A 14,226-nucleotide genomic window follows, 5' to 3' on the forward strand; every position below is an offset into this window, starting at 1 on the left:
ACTGAAGTCTTTTATAAATTCCATTACCAGTCCCAGGCAGAGTTTTTAGGGTTTTCATTTTGTATAATCATAACATTCACAAAGAGAGATAGTCTGACTTCTTTTTCTATTTGGATGCCTTTTATTTCTTTCTCTTGCCTGATTGCTCTGACTAGGATTTCCAGTACAATGTTGAATAGGAGTGATGAGAGTAGACATCCTTGTTCCAGTTCTCATGAAGAATGCTTGTCTTGTTCCAGTTCTCATGAAGAATGCTTCCAGTTTTTGCCCATTCAGTCTGATGTTGACTGTGGGTTTGTCATAGATGGCTCTCATTATGTGGTGGTATGTTCCTTCAATGCCTAGTTTCTTGAGGGTTTATATCATAAAGTAGTGTTAGATTTTATCAAAAACTTTTTTCCACATCTATTGAGATAATCACATGATTTTTGTTTTTTATGTCAGTTTATATGCTAAATCACATCTATTGATTTGCATATATTGAACCAACCTGGCATACCATGAATGAAGCCAATCTGATCATGATAAATTAACTTTTTGATGTGCTGTTGGATATGATTTGCTAGTATTTTGTTGAGGACTTTTGCATCTATATTCATTAGGGATATTTGTCTGTATTCTTTTTTTTTATTGTGTCTTTGCCAGATTTTGGTATCAGCATGATCCTAGCTTTGTAGAATGAGTTCAGGAGGAGTCCCTCCTTAATTTTTTGGAAGAGTTTCGTTAGAATTGGTACCAGCTCTTCTTGTTACATCTTATAGAATTTGACTGTGAATCTCTCTGGTCTGGGGCTTTTTTTGGTTGGGAGATTTTTAATGACTGATTCAATTTCAGAACTTGACACTGGTCTGTCCAGTTTTAATTTTCTTTCTTATTCAATCTTGGGAGACTGTGCTTCCAGCAATTTAGCCATTTCCTATAGATTTTCTACTTTGTGTGCATAGAACTGTTCATAATAGTCTCTGAGGATCTTTAATATTGATTTGTATTTTTATTGCACTGTGGTCCAAGAATATGGTTAATAAGATTTTTATTTTTAAAAATTTACTGAGACTTGCTTTATGACCAAGCATGTAATCAATCTTGGAGTATGTTCAGTATGAAGATGAAAAGAATGCATGTTTTATAGTTGATGAACAGAGTGTTCTGTAGATGTCTATTAGGTCCAGTTCATCAAGTGTTGAGTTTACAGCCAGAATTTGTGTTAGTTTTTCTTTTTTATTTTATTTTATTGCATTTTAGGTTTTGGGGTACATGTGAAAAACGTGCAAGATTGTTGCATAGGTGCATAAGTGGCAGTGTGACTTGCTGACTTCCTCCTCTTCACCTATATGTGGCATTTCTCCCCATGCTATCTCTCCCCATCTCCCCACCCCCTGCTGTCTCCCCCCGCTCCCCCGCAACAGACCCCAGTGTATAGTGCTCCCCTCCCTGTGTCCATGTGTTCCCATTGTTCAACACCCATCTATGAGTGAGAACATGTGATGTTTGATTTTGTGTTCTTGTGTCAGTTTGCTGAGAATGATGGTTTCCAGGTTCATCCATGTCCCTACAAAGGATGCAAACTCATTGTTTTTGATGGCTGCATAATATTCCATGGTGTATATGTGCCACATTTTTCCTGTCCAGTCTATCATCGATGGGCATTTGGGTTGGTTACAGGTCTTTGCTATTGTAAACTGTGCTGCAATGAACATTCGTGTGCATGTGTCCTTATAGTAGAACGATTTATAATCCTTTGGATATATACCCAGTAATGGGATTGCTGGGTCAAATGGAATTTCTATTTCTAGGTCCTTGAGGAATCGCCACACTGTCTTCCACAATGGATGAACAGATTTACACTCCCACCAACAGTGTAAAAGTGTTCCTATTTCTCCACACCCTCTCCAGCATCTGTTGTCTCCAGACGTTTCATGATTGCCATTCTAACTGGCATGAGATGGTATCTCAATGCAGTTTTGATTTGCATTTCTCTAATGACCAGTGATGATGAGCATTTTTTCATAGGCTTCTTGGCCTCATGTATGTCTTCTTTTGTAAAGTATCTGTTCATATCCTTTGCCCATTTTTGAATGGGCTTGTTTGTTTTTTTCTTGTAAATCTGTTTTAGTTTGTTGTAAATTCTGGATATCAGTCCTTTGTCAGATGGGTAGGCTGCAAAAATTTTTTCCCATTCTGTTGGTTGCCGATTCACTCTTTTGACTGTTTCTTTCACCGTGCAGAAGCTGTGGAGTTTGATTAGGTCCCATTTGTCTATTTTGGCTTTTGTTGCCAATGCTTTTGGTGTTTTGGTCATGAAGTCCTTGCCTATGTCTATGTCCTGAATGGTTTTCCCTAGGTTTTCTTCTAGGGTTTTTATGGTGTTAGGTCTTATGTTTAAGTCTTTAATCCATCTGGAGTTAATTTTAGTGTAAGGTGTCAGGAATGGGTCCAGTTTCTGCTTTCTGCATATGGCTAGCCAGTTTTCCCAACACCACTTATTAAACAGGGAATCCTTTCTACATTGCTTGTTTTTATCAGGTTTGTCAAAGAGCTGATGGTTGTAGATATGTTGTGTTGCCTCTGAGGCCTCTATTCTGTTCCATTGGTCTATATCTCTATTTTGGTACCAATACCATGCTGTTTTGATTACTGTAGCCTTGTAGTATAGTTTGATGTCCGGTAGTGTGATGCCTCCCACTTTGTTCTTTTTGCTTTGGATCGACTTGGCTATGCGGGCTCTCTTTTGGTTCCATATGAAGTTTAAGGTGGTTTTTCCCAGTTCTGTGAAGAAGGTCATTGGTAGCTTGATGGGGATAGCGTTGAATTTGTAAATTACTTTGGGCAGTATGGCCATTTTCACAATATTGATTCTTCCTAACCATGAACGTGGAATGTTTCTCCATCTGTTTATGTCCTCTCTTATTTTGTTGAGCAGTGGTTTGTAGTTCTCCTTGAAGAGGTCCTTTACGTTCCTTGTTAGTTGTCTTCCTAGGTATTTTATTCTCTTTGTAGCAAGTGTGAATGGCAGTTCGTTCTTGATTTGGCTCTCTTTAAGTCTGTTATTGGTGTATAGGAATGCTTGTGATTTTTGCACATTGATTTTGTATCCTGAGACTTTGCTGAAGTTGCTTATCAGTTTCAGGAGATTTTGGGCTGAGGTGATGGGGTCTTCTAGATATACAATCATGTCATCTGCAAATAGAAACAATTTGACTTCCTCCTTTCCTAATTGAATACGCTTTATTTCTTTTTGTTGCCTGATTGCTGTGGCTAGAATTTCCAGTACTATATTGAATAGGAGTGGTGAGCGAGGGCATCCTCGTCTAGTGCCAGATTTCAAAGGGAATGCTTCCAGTTTTTGCCCATTCAGTAGGATATTGGCTGTTGGTTTGTCATAAATAGCTTTTATTATTTTGAGATACGTTCCATTGATACCTAGTTTATTGAGGGTTTTTAGCATAAAGGGCTGTTGAATTTTGTCGAAGGCCTTCTCTGCATCAATTGAGATAATCATGTGGTTTTTGTCTTTGGTTCTGTTTATGTGGTGAATTACATTTATAGACTTGCGTATGTTGAACCAGCCTTGCATCCCCGGGATGAATCCTACTTGATCATGGTGGATAAGCTTTTTGATGTGCTGTTGTAATCGGCTTGCCAGTATTTTATTGAAGATTTTTGCATCTATGTTCATCATGGATATTGACCTGTAGTTTTCTTTTCTTGTTGAGTCTCTGCCGGGTTTTGGTATCAGGATGATGTTGGTCTCATAAAATGATTTGGGAAGGATTCCCTCTTTTTGCATTATTTGGAATAGTTTCAGAAAGAATGGTACCAGTTCCTCTTTGAATGTCTGGTAGAATTCGGCTGTGAACCCATCTGGACCTGGGCTTTTTTTGGGTGGTAGGCTCTTAATTGCTGCCTCGACTTCAGACCTTGTTATTGGTCTATTCAAGGTTTCGACTTCTTCCTGGTTTAGGCTTGGGAGGAGACAACTGTCCAGGAATTTATCCATTTCTTCCAGGTTTTCTAGTTTATGTGCATAGAGTTGTTTGTAATAATCTCTGATGATGGTTTGAATTTCTGTGGAATCTGTGGTGATATCCCCTTTATCATTTTTTATTGCATCTATTTGATTATTTTCTCTTTTCTTTTTTATTAATCTGGCTAGTGGTCTGTTTATTTTGTTGATCTTTTCAAAAAACCAGCTCCTGGATTTATTGATTTTTTGAAGGGTTTTTCGTGTCTCTATCTCCTTCAATTCTGCTTTGATCTTAGTTATTTCTTGTCTTCTGCTAGGTTTTGAGTTTTTTTGATCTTGCTCCTCTAGCTCTTTCAATTTTGACAATAGGGTGTCAATTTTAGATCTCTCCTTTCTTCTCATGTGGGCACTTATTGCTATATATTTTCCTCTAGAGACTGCTTTAAATGTGTCCCGGAGATTCTGGTATGTGGTATCGTCGTTCTCGTTGGTTTCGAAGAACATCTTTATTTCTGCCTTCATTTCATTGTTTATCCAGTCATCATTCAGGAGAAAGTTGTTCATTTTCCATGAAGCTGTGTGGTTCTGGGTTGGTTTCTGAATTCTGAGTTCTAACTTGATTGCACTGTGGTCTGAGAGACTGTTTGTTATGATTTCCATTCTTTTGCATTTGCTGAGGAGTGATTTACTTCCAATTATTTGGTCAATTTTAGAGTAGGTGTGATGTGGTGCTGAGAAGAATGTATATTCTGTGGATTTGGGGTGGAGAGTTCTGTAAATGTTTATTAGGTTTGCTTGTTCCAGGTCTGAGTTCAAGTCCTGGATATCCTTGTTAATTTTCTGTCTCGTTGATCTGTCTAATATTGACAATGGTGTGTTGAAGTTTCCCACTATTATTGTGTGGGAGTCTAAGTCTCTTTGTAAGTCATTAAGAACTTGCCTTATGTATCTGGGTGCTCCCGTATTAGGTGCATATATATTTAGGATCGTTAGCTCTTCTTGTTGCATTGATCCTTTTACCATTATGTAATGTCCTTCTTGGTCTCTTTTGATCTTTGTTGCTTTAAAGTCTATTTTATCAGAAATGAGAATTGCAACTCCTGCTTTTCTTTGCTTTCCATTTGCTTGGTAAATCTTCCTCCATCCCTTTATTTTGAGCCTTTGTGTATCCTTGCATGTGAGATGGGTTTCCTGGATACAGCACACTGATGGGTTTTGGCTTTTTATCCAATTTGACAGTCTGTGTCTTTTGATTGGGGCATTTAGTCCATTTACGTTTAGGGTTAATATTGTTATGTGTGAATTTGATCCTGCCATTTTGATGCTAGCCAGCTGTTTTGCCCGTTGGTTGATGCAGATTCTTCATTGTGTTGATGCTCTTTACTATTTCGTGTGTTTTTGAAGTGGCTGGTACTGGTTGTTCTTTTCTATGTGTAGTGCCTCTTTCAGGAGCTCTTGTAAAGCTGGTCTGGTGGTGATGAAATCTCTGAGTACTTGCTTGTTCACAAAGGATTTTATTTTTCCTTTGCTTCTGAAGCTTAGTTTGGCTGGATATGGAATTCTGGGTTGAAAGTTCTTTTCTTTAAGGATGTTGAATATTGGTCCCCACTCTCTTCTGGCTTGTAGGGTTTCTGCTGAGAGATCTGTTGTGAGTCTGATGGGCTTCCCTTTGTGGGTAACCTGACCTTTTTATCTGGCTGCCCTTAGCATTTTCTCCTTCATTTCAACCCTGGTGAATCTGGCAATTATGTGCCTTGGGGTTGCTCTTCTAGAGGAATATCTTTGTGGTGTTCTCTGTATTTCCTGGACTTGAATATTGGCCTGCCTTGCTAGGTTGGGGAAGTTTTCCTGGATAATATCCTGAAGAGTATTTTCCAGCTTGGATTCATTGTCTTCGTCACATTCAGGTACACCTATCAAACGTAGATTAGGTCTTTTCACATAGTCCCATATTTCTTGTTGACTTTGTTCATTCCTTTTTACTCTGTTTTCTCTAATCTTGCCTTCTCATTTTATTTCATTGAGTTGATCCTTGACCTCTGATATCCTTTCTTCTGCTTGGTCAATTCGGCTGTTGAAACTTGTGCATGCTTCACGAAGTTCTTGTGTTGTGTTTCTCAGCTCCATCAATTCACTTATATTCCTCTATAAGTTGTTCATTCTCGTTAGCATTTCATCAAGTCTTTTTTCAAGGTTCTTAGTTTCTTTGCATTGGGTTAGAACATGTTCTTTTAGCTCACAGAAGTATCTTATTACCCACTTTCTGAAGACTGATTCTGTCATTTCATCACACTCATTCTCCATCCAGTCTTGTTCCCTTGCTGGTGAGGAGTTGTGATCCCTTGTAGGAGGAGAGGTGTTCTGGTTTTGGGTGTTTTCATCCTTTTTGCACTGGTTTCTTCCCATCTTTGTGGATTTATCCACCTTTCGGCTTTGTAGTTGTTGACTTTCTGATTGGGTCTCTGAGTGGATGTTCTGTTTGTTGTTGATGAAGTTATTTCTGTTTCTTAGTTTTTCTTTTAACTGTCTGGCCTCTCTGCTGCAGGTCTGCTGAGGTCTACTCCAGGCCCTGCTTGCCTGGGATCACTTGCAGCAGCTGCCGAACAGTAAAGGTTGCTACCAGTTTCTTCTTCTGCTTTGTTCCAAAAGGATACCTGCCAAATGTCAGTCTGAGCTCTCCTTTATGAGGTGACTCTTTGGATATATGGGGGTTGGGAGCTGCTTGAGGAAACAGTCCTTTATATTAGCTCAGGTGCTGAGTTGTGAGCCCTGTTGTTCATTCAGAGCTGCTGAGCTGGCAAATTTAAGTCTGCAGCAGCAGAACTCATAAACCTCCTTTTTTTTTCCCCCAGGTGTTCTGTCCCAGGGCGTTAGGGCTTTATGAGTTTCTGTTGTACTGCTGCCTTTTTTTTTCTTCAGGGCTGCCCTGCCTACAAGGAGGCAGCCTAGTCACTCTCAGCCTGCAGAGGCTTCGCTGAGCTGCTGTGGGCTCTGCCTAGCTGCCGTGTGAACTTCCCTGCAGTCCTGTTTATATGGGTGTAGTTAGAGCTGCTTCCGCAAAGTTGGCCCACCTCTGTAATCATGGACTTTCTCTGTAATGGCGGGTTGCCACAGCAACAGCAGGCTGCCTCAGTAATGGCGGACGTCTCTCCCCCACAGAGCTGGACCATCCTGAAACTCTCAACCCAGAGCATTTCCAATTGCTGTTTTTTTGTTTTTGTTTTTGTGGGGGTGGAACCAGCCGGGCCTGATCTCCTGGCTCCCTGCCTCAGAGCCTTTTATTTTTTTGTTGAATGGTTGGCTCTCTACCAGGTGACCTGGTCACCTGTTGAATAGGCACCTGGAACTGTGTGATTTCCCATGCGGCAACCCACTGCGCCACTGAAACTGCGGCTCTGAGATTCATGGCACTTTTTTTGCCTGGGAATCTCCTGGCCTGGCTCCCTGTTTCAGCTCCCCTTGCTGGCTAAGTGGGAACACAGTCTCGTTTACTCTGCACCTGGAGCGGCTGCGCTGGGGTGCAGGCAATATAGCCACACCGGCCAAAACAGCTGCACTGGCAACCCGTGGGGCTCCTCCGCCTGCAAATCTCCTGGTCTGTGGGCAATAAAAATCCGTCTGGAAATGCGGTGTCCACTCACCCTCTGCACTTTCACTCGGAGCTGCAATCCTGAGCTGGATCTAACCGGTCATCTTGGAACTCTGTCTATTTCCTGAGTATTTCAAAGGGAACACATGGACACAGGGAGGGGAACATCACACAAAGGAATATATAAACCATTTGGTTATTCATATAAGAAACCTAGATTATGATCTTCACTCCAATTCTTTTTTTAAATTCACGATGTACAATATACTTAAATATCTTCCCATGATTTTGCTTTCAGTTATTTACCAGTACAAAAATATGAATACAGATTATTTTATGCTTAGCAATTTTTATAAGAAAGTGTCATGAGTATTCCTATTTTCTAATTTGCCTTTTGCAACTGTTAAATGAGACAAAAAAACACACTTCACTTTCCCCTCTCCAAGATACACCAGCTGTGTATCTCTCCCTCGAATAGCTACTAATTTTTTGAAAATACCTTTGGAGAGCTCTCCCCAAATAGGGACAAACCAAAAGATCTTTCACTTTCATCTGCTCTGCTCATTTGTGACTGTGATCAAACCTAGAAGATTTAGAAAGGAAGATTCCATCCTGAGCATCCCTGCATTCATCTTTGTCCTGCAGGGTGAAGCTCTGTAGGATGAAGCTCTGCAAAAGAGTCTGAGGATATAAATGTAGATTGCATCATTCAGATGTTTTTTTCATTTTTGAAAGGAATTGGAAGCAGTTCCTATCACACAGGCCTGATTGAGAAAGAATCTTTTTGTGATATTTCCATGGATTTGAGGCATGTTCAGCCAAAGGAGCAGACAGGTTAAGAAACTGAGAATTTCAGGATTCGGTAGGAGGTCTAGCAGGGGGCACTGGGTAACAACTAACCATTGAGCTCTAAGTGTCCTGCATTGCAACCTGATGGCCAGCAAGGGGTGATGGAGCTCTCCTTTTCTGCCCTATGAGGACCAAATGCATGTCTCCAGCTCTCAGGAGGCATGTACGCCTTTAACAGCAACCAAGTCACCTCTTGATTGCTTTGCTACTTAGAAATTTCTTCTGCCAGATATCCTAAACAATCTCTCTCAAGTTCAAAGGTCCACAAATCTCTAGGGCAGGGGTCAAATGCCACCAGTCTCTTTGCTAAAACATAATGAGAGCCATCTTTGCTCCAGTTCCCAACAAATTTCTCATCTTCATCTGAGACCACCTTAACCTGGACTTTATTGTCCTCATGGCTATCAGCATTTTTGGTAAAACCATTCAACAAATCTCTAGAAAGTTCCAACCTTTCCCATATTTTCCTGTCTTCTTTTAAGCCATCCAAACTATTCCAACCTCTGCCTATTACCTAGTTCCAAAGTCACTTCCACATTTTTGGGTATCTTTCCATCAGTGCTCCACTTTACTGATACCACTTTACTGTATTAGTCCATTTTTTTCATGCTGCTGATAAAGACATACCCCAGACTGGGAGGAAAAAGAAGTTTAACAAACTTACAGTTCCACATGGCTGGGGAGGCCTCACAATCATGGTGGAAGGCAAGCAGGAGCAAGTCATGTGTCACATGGATGGTAGCAGACAAAGATGGAGCTTGTGCAGAGAAACTCCTGTTTGTAAAACCATCAGGTCTCATGAAACTCATTCAATGTCATGAGAACAGTACAGGAAAGATCTGTCCCTGTAATTCAATCACCTCCCACCATGTTCCTCCTCCCACAACATGTGGGAATTCAAGATGAGATATGGGGGGAGACACGGCCAAACCATATCAGTTATTAACTACTGCAGAACAGTATCCCAAATCCTTCTTTGTGTTGTTTTCACCATTCCATTTGCCAGTCACATGTGTAGTTACCAGCATGTCACAATCCAGCACAGGATGTTGGAGTGCCCAATGTATTTGGGAGCTTATAGTTTCAGGTCTGCCCAGCAAGAGTACATGGGACTGATTGTGATGGCTTAGAAGATACTCAAGAAGTAAGTGGTGCCAATACACACACCCTTGCCCACTTTGTGAACATAGAAAACAAGTTTGTACCTAAGTATTATTGGGAAAATGTTTCAACCCCAATGCAGGCATTCTTGGTGGGACTCCTTTAGAAAGTATAGCAAAGGAGGTGATAACGGTCAGGTGTTTGAGAATCAGATCTGTGGACCTTAATGTGCATCTGGTGAAATAAAGAGAACTGTAATGGTAAAGCAAAAATAAGTTCATCAGAGATCCAATTATGGTCTGAGATAAGATTATTCCTATTGCCACATCCATGGAGGACATTTGTTCCTTTCCAGTGACGACATTTCTATTCAGAGTTAGACGGTCCTGAATGGAAACATGAAGTATATTTTATTTTGGCAACTGAAATTCAATATTGTCCACATACCATTGTTTTCAACTCATAACTTTTTTATTAAGTTGCATTTTCTTTTGCTGAGCTACATATACACACACACATCTTTACTGTTAGTATTATATTAGTATTTTACATAGAACATTTGCAATGATTCTACAAAGTAAGCACTTTATTATTATTATTATTTTTACAGGTGAGGGGAACTTAAGCATAGAAAGGCTAAATAACACCTAAATAACATCTAAAGTCCCATCCTTCCTTGAAACAGGCAGAGTCAGGAGCTGACAATGTGTTCACCACCATGTGCCTCAACCTTGAACGTACTTAGTCTTTTCTAAAACTCCACCTATATTCCATTTTCTTTTTCTTTGTAGATTTTGTCAAGTTTTTAAAATTGATTGTATATTTACAAAATATGATTGTAGTAATCTCTTATTTAAATCTAACTGCTTAATATATAGGCAAATATCATTTACAATGATTCAGTGATCCAAATACAATGCAGATGCCTTAATTCCAGCGATGCCAAATGAAATTTATGGAATACAGAAATGATTTCATGCTGGGATTAAAAGAGTGTTTTCATCATAACCAAGAAGTAGGGCACAGTGGAATGACAGTGTGGTGATCAAGGGGACATAAAACATGAGTAGGCAATAAAATATTGCAGAGGAGAAACTAAATTACTACCAATAATATATGGAGGAAATTAGTATTTGTGAATGCAAAAATATGAAATAAAATTATTTCAATGTCAGAATTGTTCAACATATTAAAACATGAGCCCATTATGTAAAAGGGAAACTGGAGGAAAGAGAATTATTCACCGAATCAATTTGAATTGTACTAAGATAAGTATTGAATCTAGTAGTGGCCTTAGAACATTTTAAAAACAGAGCAAATATCACAAACAATTCAATTCTGAAAACTGCTTAAGTTCTTGACGTTTTTTTAAAATACGAAAGTCTACAGAAAAGTTGCCCTTCTTTACTGACTTCAGGAAGGAAAGCAGTCTGATGGTAAGGAATAGATGTATGTTTTCAGTCAACATACAGCTATGGTCTCCATTAAGTACATAATGTGTTCAGAGTGGTTAAACACTCTGTAGTTATTATTTCTGAACAAGATAAGGTAATTCAATCAGCAAAACCTTACACATTATCACAGGCCTGAAAATGTTGTAGAAACAGCACTAGTAATCCTGAAAATGTCCCTGACTCCTCTAGGAAAAAAAGCAGCTGGGAAATTAATTCCAAATTATACTAGAGAACAGGGAAAAAACAGATTCATGACTATCAAAAGCAACAATGACAAACAGTGAGGATTACATTACATTAGAGGCAGTTAGGGACTGGTTTGTGGCCTTGCCCTCCGTTCCTTCTCCACAAGTTCAGCCCATGGCTCAGTGATTGCTTCCTCCTTTCTGCATGGCTTTGGCACTGACTCTGTTTCTGGCCCCAAGGAATACCTTTTCCAGACCAGAGCATTTATTGTACCTCCCAATACACTTCCTTCCCTTGCAGACTATGCCTTCTGAACTACTCACCTCATTTCTTTTTTTTTTTTGGCCGCAGGGCTGGTGGGCTTGAGGTGATGGTCAGGACAGCCAGAGTGTGTGGGAGGAGGCAGTCGGTTCTCAGATATGGGTTCGAGACCTTGTGCCATCGGCTTCCCCTCAAAACTACAATAATCATTTCTCCTGTAGCAACAATGACAGTACACACCTGGAGAGCTACAGATAGGTTGAAAAACATTGTCCCAGTTACCATTTACCAAAAACAATGACAACTTTCTAGTGAGCATCTCCACATAAAGTTGGGCAGAGCAAGTTTCTCCTTATTAATCTTTGTCCAGGATTTTCCACCTACACACAAATACCCTACTTATCTGTGCAGTTTCTTTAATACTGGTCCACTGGGAGCAGGCAATGCATCCAATGTGTCCCCTAAACAATCCGTGCTCCCCAATCCCACTGACCCCACAGGGCCCACTCCCTTTCCCCAGCCCAGGTCTGAAGTAATGTCCTACCTAGGATGATCCCTCAAATAGCCTCTTCACAGGCCCATTTCACGGGGTTACAGTGACATGGCAATGGGATGGGACTGAGGTAAGGCCCTCAGTGAGTGCCGGCAAATGTGTGAGTCAGGGAAGATTAACAAGTCCTGAACACAGCACTGCAGGGAGAAGACAGAACGATGAACACAGAGTGTGACTTTCACCTGGGAAAGTGCTAGTTCTGACTCTTCTCTCTCATCCTCCTTCAGGCTTGTTTCTTGGGTAAAATAAGTGGATAAGTCACTCTTGAGTGTGGAGAATATTGTTTTTAGGGCTTCAAATTAAAACGTCACTTCCTGGGGCACAAACCTGCAAAGAGGGGGAACTTAACATGTGGAAGAGATGGCCCTACGCTGTCCACTGGAACAGGAGGAACTCAGGGAAAAGAAACTCCTACATGAGCAACATGCAAGCTATTTCTAGTCCTGTCCTCAGAACACCCTACCTCTGGGTGAAGCCACACATTAAGTGCCAGCCATGGGTATGTGGAGGGACTGAACCCCCACTTCAACTCACAGACCCCCAGTTCCTGTACAGGATCACCAGGGGAAGCTGGACAGAGCTTTTCCCTTCTCCTGGTCCTTAGCTTCCCAGTCTCCCTTCCATTCCCAAGCCTTAGCCCCCAAACTGCAGTCTGCCTTCTTCACCAGGCTGCCTTTCCAGAGATGGGTGCTCCTCCTTTGCAGAGTCAGTGAGTGAGTGAAATACACTTACTTCATGGACATATAGCTAGGACTATGAAGGTGTATAAACAAGGAGGGTATCCAAGAAGATGGAATATAAAGTACTCTGGAAAACTTTGTATAAAAGAAATGAATGTTGAAAGACTCACCCAAAGTAACAGATGACTGCTTCTCCAGCATCACATCTCTGTGCAGCTTTCTCTGAAGGACACATTCTTCCTGAATGAAGTCCACAGTATCATCCTTGAGGGATGATTCTGAAAGTATGGTAGATGTTCTCTTTCAGACTGCACCATCTCTGACAATGTCCACAGCCAATGGTCAAAGACAATCTCGCTTTTCCACTGGGGAAAAAAGCAACAGCTAAGTTTATAAAAGCTCAAGGTCTTTTTGAGGTCCAGTAAAATTCTCTGGGCTGACTTAGCATATGACTTTCAAACACAGCCATATAGGTGTACACACTCTGAATACATGCTAAACTTTATCAGAAAGGAATGTCACAGGCGTGGTTAAATATATTAATCATTCTGTAATGAAATGCTAATTGTTCCCTTGCCCAAGACAGATTTATGTTCCAAAATGTAAATATATTTGAGCCCAAATATTTAATATTGAAAGCTCTTAAAAGATGGAGACAGAAGAATCAGTTCTACATAAATCAGATGATTGTTTTTTATTTTTTGTGCTAAAGAATCCAAATAACACATAGAGCACCTGTTTTTAGCACAATAAGGAAAGAGGCACTGAAGAGAGTAGGAAGGACAGAGTCTTACTGACCCCAGGCCAAAACCCATGACAAAGTCACTGGAATCATCCCAGCACTTGGTGAAAAACTGCAGCCCCGACAGAACAGTCTCATGTTCTGACCTGCACCACCTCTGGCCTTCGATAGTGGCATCAGGTCACAGGCAAACCTCAGCAGCAGTCAGGGTGTATCAGCATGGGCCTGGGACACACTCCAGGGTTGTGCTGGTCCCAGTTTCCGTGGGATTTGGATGTGACTCAGCTGAGCATGAGCCTTGGCGGCCGAGGGACTGCCCTCACCATCCCTCCCTAAACCCGGGCAGCACAGTGCAGTGACTCCACCCACTGGAGGGAAGGAGAGGAAAGAAAGCAAGCACTGGGCTTTGCCTGGCAATTGAGGGCAGGCACACCATCGTGAAACCCAATACCGGGGCAAGACTCAGTGGCCCCTGACCCAGGCTGGTCCCTGTGGACAGAGCCACTGGACTTGTCATAGTACCAGGTAGAGACCAGCAGCCCTGGTGGAGCAGTCTCATGTCCCAGCCCACATCACCACTGACTCTCTGCAGCAGCCTAGAGCCATGAATAAATCTCATGGGCCAGAAAACTCCATCAGTGTGGAACTTGGGCATTCCTCTGTGCTGCGTTGGTCTCAGAAGCTTTGGGCATAATGCAGCATCACAGCAGCTGTGGTGGCCACAGGGCTGCTTGTCTTATCCATGCCCCACCACAAGCAGCACAGCATGGAGACTGCTTAAGGGAAGTAAAGGAAAGCAAGCACAACATGTGACCTTGCAGCCCAGTGCTGGGCCCACCACAGAGGT

The 14,226-nt window shown here is 41.3% G+C and overlaps 1 long non-coding RNA gene across 1 annotated transcript in view; it reads right to left on the minus strand.

Annotated features, from left to right (window-relative positions):
- Positions 1 to 9,971: 9,971 nt before the first annotated feature.
- Positions 9,972 to 14,226, minus strand: part of LOC105730973 (uncharacterized) — a 35,294-nt gene continuing 31,039 nt past the window's right edge. The window contains exons 3-4 of the long non-coding RNA XR_010343596.1: positions 12,808 to 13,002; positions 9,972 to 12,284 (exon numbers count right to left, since the gene is read on the minus strand). This is a non-coding gene — a long non-coding RNA (uncharacterized LOC105730973). The remainder of the gene's footprint in view (positions 12,285 to 12,807; positions 13,003 to 14,226) is intronic.

The sequence above is a fragment of the Aotus nancymaae genome, unplaced genomic scaffold (genome assembly GCF_030222135.1).
Source record: "Aotus nancymaae isolate 86718 unplaced genomic scaffold, 86718_ANA_hifiasm-v0.15.2.pri h1tg000020l, whole genome shotgun sequence".
In the NCBI taxonomy this organism is placed as follows: Eukaryota; Metazoa; Chordata; class Mammalia; order Primates; family Aotidae; genus Aotus; species Aotus nancymaae.